Source organism: Tasmannia lanceolata, unplaced genomic scaffold, assembly GCF_043159265.1.
Source record: "Tasmannia lanceolata isolate RefF3 unplaced genomic scaffold, GAP_Taslan_0.1 ptg000037l, whole genome shotgun sequence".
NCBI classification, from domain to species: domain Eukaryota; kingdom Viridiplantae; phylum Streptophyta; class Magnoliopsida; order Canellales; family Winteraceae; genus Tasmannia; species Tasmannia lanceolata.
The window spans coordinates 2,906,231-2,914,079 of NW_027518714.1; positions in this window are offsets into that span (position 1 = coordinate 2,906,231).

A 7,849-nucleotide genomic window follows, 5' to 3' on the forward strand; every position below is an offset into this window, starting at 1 on the left:
TTCAGATCAGTTCAGATTGGAGGGTTAGGATCATCCTATGGAAATGATTTTTGGGGTACACCCTATTTACGTTGTGCCCAAACAGATGAACGGTTTGGATCATAAAAAAAAGTGGGCCGTACCTACTTTTTTAGACTTCACGTGTTTTCACGGCCATCCATCATACAAATTCTCAGCAATGATAATAGTATAATACCCTCCCGGGTTATGAATACAGACAAAGCACTTAAAGATGCCAAAGGCTTTAAGCAAAAATTACTATTTTAATGCTTATCAGGAGGGAAAGCAAGATTGTAAAAAGACCAACTGATCATCGAAGACAATGAAGATTTTACAAAGATCAAGCGATCGGAATCACTTCGGCCCGACTAGACACCTCAAAAGTTTCAAGGAGACTGATAATCAGGATCACCCAAAGATCAGCTAAATAAGTTGCTGAACAATTATGTAGAAGAAATTACTCTCCCTTTTATCAAAGCAAGACGATCTAACCGTGAAGATGCACCGAGATTCACATCTGTCTCTATTGGAGCATTCAAAAACATTTTTTCTACCATCCGAATGAAGCTTAGCGGACGATACAAGCATTGCATTACTGTAATGGCCATCAATTCAATGTACTTTTGTTTTTTGTTTTTTTAGAATATATACAGATTAGCCCGAAAATGGGCCTTTTTTTAACTTTATGTATGATGCATCAATGTAGCCCAAAATTACAAATTAGCCCATGCCTTCAATGGCTTTATGCAAAATTGCCAAGCAAATCCCTCTTTACAAATATCAACCGCTGTTATTTTGAGAAGATAAAAAGATAGACTGGGGGAGATCATTTTTTGTTAGTGTTTCATCAATTCATTTGATTAAGATATGATAGAATGGAAGAAAACGATCCACGTAGAAGAACCCAATTACAGCCAGGATTAGCGCCGAGTAGATTCTTTTCACTTTCTTCATGAAATTTCTCTTAAGGATTCATTTAGCCAACCCAACTAGTTTGGGACAAAGGCTTTGTTTGAGTTGAGTTTCATCTAGGGGTGTCAATGGATCGTCCGAATTCAAACATTAATTAACGGGATCTCAACATATGAATAGGATCCATGGGCATATTTCGGGTCATCAAATCTGGGATCCAAAAAATTTTGGATTGTGTATGGGCACGCCACAGATGCCCATTGGATAGTCACAATCCGGAATGCTTTACAAAAATACCCTCCAAATTTTATTAATGCTAACCGTTCTATGAAGGGTATTTTGGTCAAAACTTCTCTTATCACTTAATGAATCGGATGGGAGTGCGATTTCACTCATTTCAGTCGTTTCATTTCATACTTTCGCGAAGGAAAAGAGAGAGAGATTTTGTTCTTTATGCATCATATTCTTTGATGATAGATATACATTATATTTGTGTATGTAATTTTGATTAGTTTTATTTTTTACAAGTGATGAATTCTAGACTGAAGGGAGCCCTTGCAAAAAAGAGGTGAAAGGGCTCTCCTATTGGCCACACATCACCATCATGCATTAATAACGGCTGAAAAGTCAAACATGATGGCGATGTCCAGCCAATGGGGGAGCCCTTTCACCTCTTTTTTGCAAGGGCTCCCTTCAGTTTAGACTTCCTCTTATTATACACATAGATTAAACATAGATAAATTTTTAATTTAGTTGAAGAAAATGCATAGAGACACACTAATAGTGGACTGCCATTCTATCTCTTTTTTAAAAAAAATTAATTGTTTACTTAGCTTAGTGGGACATAATAGGACACTCCGATGGACGGTCCGAATTAAAATGGATTGTGATCATGACGTGGAAAGTAGGATCCGAAGAACAATCCGACTCCGATCCAACCGGTAAGGAATTTGAATGGATCGTGACTGTGCCATAGGTGGATCCGACCCGAAGTGGATCCGTTGACATGCCTAGTTTCATCAATTCATTGAAAATAAATCAGACTAAATTTGATGAAAAATTAATTATAAGCATTACATCCCTGTACCGTTGATTTTATGATGAATCTGATCCTTTATTTGATGAAGCCTCTCTCTCCACCCATGAACTTTCAAACTGCTTTAAAATCCGGCAACCCCAAAAATCATCTTCAATTAATTAGGGAAGTGATATATTCGCCCCCTTTTCTTCTTCCCCGTAGCCTTTTTACACTACAAAGGCATGGACCGGATGGCTAAAGGCCCAAGACCCGGATTGATGATTGGGCATGGTATTATGACCGTGCACAAGTGTTGCATTGCATCATTCTTCCACTCCCAAAACATCTAATGTGAACCCACTTTCTCATTTCTTTAGTGCCATTAAAGAGAACTCCAAAAGAGAAGTAAGAACAAAAAATTAAAACTACAACTTTGGAAGCATCCTAAGGGTTTTGTTATAAGAAAAAAAGAAAAGTTGTATTATATACGTATATGAGATGCCAAAATCAAACCATTGGCTGGATTCCAAGGAGAGTTGCCCGTGGGCGCATTATCGACCTTGCTTTCCAAAAACCAAAGCTAACTCTATTGAACAAGTGAACAACCCCTCATTTTCCTATTTAACCTATGGTTTGTCTTTGCATGCCTTCCCATGTCCATGAACCTATTTAAGGATTACCACACCCCCCTCAATCGGTCCATCGATTCTTTCTATCCTTTCAGTTTCGACTAAGTTGTGTGGGCTTTTCTCTTTCTCTTCTACAAAATCATTAGTTTTCTGAGAATTTTGTCACATGGGGAGGTATTTTTTGAATCGTGGGAAGGAAAACCTGTGTTTTTTTTTTTGAGGTTTGAGCCAATGGAGCTACCTTCAGTCCAACAATGGGAGGAAAGATAGTATTTGCAGCTGCTAGTTCATGAATACCTTTGGGTGCGCAGGTTGATAACAGTGTGCGCAGTTTAAGGGTGTGCATGAACCAGGAGATGAGTTTACCGTCCCCTTCTCTTACTTGGATTGAAGGGAGCTCCATTCTCACCTTCATCTCTTTATTTTTACTTAAATCTCTCTCAATCTTCAACACTATAATCTAACTTAAGGCTCTGTTCACTTGTTTTCCCGGGAAAGGAAAAGAAAAGATTTCCCGGGATTCTGACGTGGCATTAGGAAAAGAAATCCAGGAAAACTGTGTAGGAAAAGGTTTCCCGCGCCTGTTCATGTGCGCAGGATCTATGCAGGAAAATGTTTCCCGAGAAACTGTTTGCCCACCTTTTATCACTAGTTTTCTCGGGAAAGCAAATCCGACCAAAATAATGGGAGTTGGTTTCCCACACTAGTGAGAAAAGAGACATTTCCACGTCATTTTTGGCAATTCCATGTCATTATTTGACATATTCCACCCAGGCTTGTTAATTTCTCAGGAAAGCAAGTGAACACCAGAATTATGTCCTGTCAAGGTCTTGTCAAGCATAAAGGAGTCTGTTTCCAGGGATTTGCTTTCCCGAGAACGCAAGTGAACAGAGCCTAAGAGGAATGAACAGGTGCTCTTCATTTTCAATTTATAAGTAAAAAATTACCATGTGATCAGGTGCTCTCCAGGTAAGGTCATGTTTCCAGTAGTCCCTAGGCTATCTAACTTGCTTAAGTAATGAGACCAAGATGGACCCACGCCTCAATTATAGGTTCAGCCAATGGGAGTATGATGTACCATGCTTCATCACAAATGACACTTTTTAGAAGGGGAAATGATAGCGAAATGATACATTCGTCCCTTTTTCTTCATTGGGCCACCCCCTTTACTGTAAAAGGGTAGTCATAAATACACCAGTTGGGGATGTCCCAAGGAAGAAAAGTGGGTGAATATATCACTTCCCTTTTAGAAGGCTTTTTATGCGTGCCATAACGTGGCCAAAGCAACTCCTATTTCACTTGGCGGGTTGCTAACAAGTAAATCGGTGGGGTTATAACTAAGGAGAGTCAAAAGATTTTTGATTGATTCACCGGGAAAAATGGGAATTTAGACAAGAACTCGTCGGGGTGGGGGGTGGGGAGGCAGGGGGGCTCTTGTGGTGTGCACCCCCACTCACAAGAGCACACCCAATGCGCACTTTTTCTCCACCATCCCCTTTGTTCATCTTTCTTTCTTCCATTTCCGCTCACACCACTCACAGCCTCTTCCTCTCGTATCCGTCCAATTTTTCCATTATTTTACTATCCGTGATGGTGTGAAAAGAAGGCCCGGGGGGTTGTATGAAACCATGCTTTTACCTCATTAATAGAGACATGAAATTGTCCTTGTTCTTACTAATGTTAAACCATGGATTTGTATTGCATGTGGAACAATAATTTAGTCACAATAGACTTTGATTGTGATGCAGGTGCTTGATTGAAGAGATTCCCAACCATACCATTTTTATGGCAATAGATTTTCTGGAGGAAGTATTCTTGAAGACAACTTTTAATGAATCAATGTTGTCTGATGACTCTTTACAAGGCAAACTGTCAAAAGCCCGGTTTATGAAAACATTTATGAGCTTCGAAGTTCACTTTTAGTTGTTATAATAACATTTAATTACTTGTTTATTTTCTAGTCCTTGCAGCTTTTTTTTTTCAAACTTTCACACCTCTGTATGGATTAGACATTGGTTGTTTGTAAATTGTAGGTATTGTTTTGTGTAATATAATTTGTGCCAAACATATTGACATGTGAAATAAAAATTTGATGTTTTTATGCCCTTGTGAATAAAATCAGGAGTGAAATATTGGAAATTTCTGCAAAACATTAGTATTCACAGAAAATTGGGGAATTCAAAACCTGTTTGTTTTGGATTTTGAGAACCGATTGTGAGTCCAAAACTGATTACTGTATCCAAATTTACGTTAATTTTGAGTCCAATAATCAGTTTTGGACTCACAATCGAATCTCAAAATTAAAAAAAAAAAAAAAAAAGCAACAAAAAAAAGAACACAGCCTTAATTTGAGTCCAATCAATTCTGGACTAACAATCGATTCTCAAAATAAAAAACAAATAGAGCCTAAGTGTAATGCCAAATTTAATCGACCTTACCAGTCTTTTGGCTTTATGTGATTCCTCGTATGCTCAAAGCTTAAGAATCTCAAACAAAGCTCCATTAACCACAATATTTTATAAAAGACAGAATAACGATATGGTAACCAAGGGCCATTAAAAAAAATGATATGGTAACCAAGTTGGGAACCAAATACTGAACCAGCAAATACCCTCTTCACACGTCACACGCTAACCACTAGTTGCCTCTTTCTTAGTTCCTTTTTTCTTGTTGTTTTCTTAATTTAGCAAACCCCACTCTCCTATGCCATGTGGCGTATATGGATTTGCTCGGTTACACTCTTGGCTACGCAACCAGTTTCAGGAGTAGCACTCAAAAGGAAATTAACATATGAATATAGATTTATACTTGCTAAGTCAAGGCATCTAATTCATGCACTGTAATGACCCACAAAAGTAAGCAACACTAATACTCTTTCCGGGAGGTCTAGATCAAAACCAAAATAATCCCAGGAACCAAAATAACCCCGCACGAAACCCCAGGAAGGAAAAAAAAAAACTCTCAGGAAACAAAATAATCCCAGGAACCAAAAATAAGCTTGTAGAAGAATTTTTTTCTTCCCAACAGTTCAAGCAATCAAACAAAGCATTTTTTTTTCCCACCATAGTCTGGGATACTTGAAGTTTTTTTCCCACCAATCTCCCAGGAAGTTTTTTGTTCCACAAAAATCCCAATAACCAAAAAAAATCTGGCAACCAAACAGAGCATAAAGAAATGCACCTTTCACATCAATGGATTAAAAGAACAAGGAAATTAAACCCGGCATATAGGTGGTCAAAAAATCAAAATCAGGTGTGGGAATCAGCATCCTCCTTGGGATTGAGTTTCTAGCTCGACGGTCTAAGGCTTTGTTCTTTGACCAAGAGGTTGGGGGCTCAATCCCAACTTACCTACCAAAAAAAGGAAATCAGCACCCTATTCTGATTCTGCTTGATTATCGCATTTGGCTCAACAGAATGAACAAAGGGGAGTAAATGACACCGAGGAGAATTAAAGGGGGGAAATGCTAGAATCTATTTTCCGTTTCGACAGGTGGTATTCTGATTTCACCCCAGTTAGAATGAAATTTTAACTGGAATATTTTATTAATATTTTAGTTTTTTTTTAATTTCATTTCTAGAGGTAATCGAAATAAGAAATATAATAGGATATTGATTTTTATTCCTCGTTTGAGTGGAAGCATGAAATATAGAAGTAGATGGAATGGAATATAGATTCCCTTTCCTTTACTTTCCTTTTCTCTTGATTTGAGAGGAAAGTCGGTAGTGCAAACCCGCTTGCATTTGGAAAATTCACAGTAGGCCAAGACTGCCATGTATACAGTAATAAATGACACCCCAAACTATAGCAAGGAAATGGAAAATGTGTCCTTTTACTTTACTTTTCCCACTTTTGGTGCGTCCAAACGGATGCAAACTTCTTCCGTAAGAAGATCAAAATCGTGAGCAGTGGCCGAGATTTTCTCCAGATCTTATCTGTCTTTTGGGGGGACAACCATTCTACATGGTTGTTTAACATTAATGTCAAGCCAAAGCCAATTCTTTTACGACAGGAAAAAAAAATCATTTACGATTACATCTCCCACTTTACAACAGCATCACCTGGCCTCATGCTTGAGTGTTCCTACATCAAGTCACCAACTAATGGTGATCGACACCATTCTTCCTGCATTCAATGCATTTGCTCATGTATATTGTAAATGAATTCAAAGTTTTTTTTAAAATTTTTATTAAGATATATGCATAGATAAAGCTATGCATGATGTATATATTTGCAAAGAGTGTTGGGAAAATTTAGCCATGTTCGCATTTCTATAATAATAAATTCACTCTTACATAAAAAAACGTTAGATGTGCATTCACCATTTTAGGCTGTGTTTAGAATAAGAAGCAAAAGGGAGGAGACAAGCATTAGATTTGTCAAAAAGAAGTGGAATAGTGGCAAATAGCGTTTGGTTACACAACAGTTCTCTCGAAGAGTAGTGGAAAAAGTAGGGGTGTCAATACCAAAAAAAGAGAGTGGAGAGAGAGATAGATAAGAGAGAGAAAGATAGAAAAGACAAGACTTTTCCCACCATTCTTCTACCAAAAATTTAACTTTTTGGTAGAATAATTTGATTAGAAGATGAGTAGAAGGGACATTAGTGCCACGTGTGCAAAAAGGCAATAATGATGTACTTGTTGGGGAGTCAAATGGAACTTAAATGCAATATTGGCAACCAAACATGGAATGGTGTTTGATATTCCACCAATCTCCTATATTTCTTCTAAGGTTTTGGCAACCAAATAGGGCCCTAGAGTTTTTCTCCACCTGGAAGAAATAGAAACAATAAGGCCGGCCTTCTATAGATTGCAAGAATTTTCTGAAAAAAGTTTGGGAAGGTATTTCCCCCTAAATTGTGGAAAGAAAAACTTTATCCGTGGAAAAAAATTAAGGGCGTGTTCCTTAAGCCTGCTCATTCTTTCCCGACAAAACGGATTGAAGCGGAATAATGAGAATCTTCGGCGGCGACTCCACGTCGCTCCGAAAAATCTCATTTTTCATACGTAAAAAAAGTTAGATAATAGGAAAGGAAATGGATCTTGCGGGCCAAAATCGCCGAATAACATCTTTGACCTTTTTCGGCTTTTCTTATTCACCGTAGCTACAAAAGCTGAGGAAATCATTTAGGGGATGGTTGCGGAACACAACCTAAGCTAACCATAATCACATTATTTCCTTGTAAATTGTGGAAAGAAAAAATTATCTAAGAAAAAAAAATTCCATCAGAAATGTTTTTCTTGTAATCCAAACATAACCATTGTAGACCACATTTTCCCAAGTTGATGTC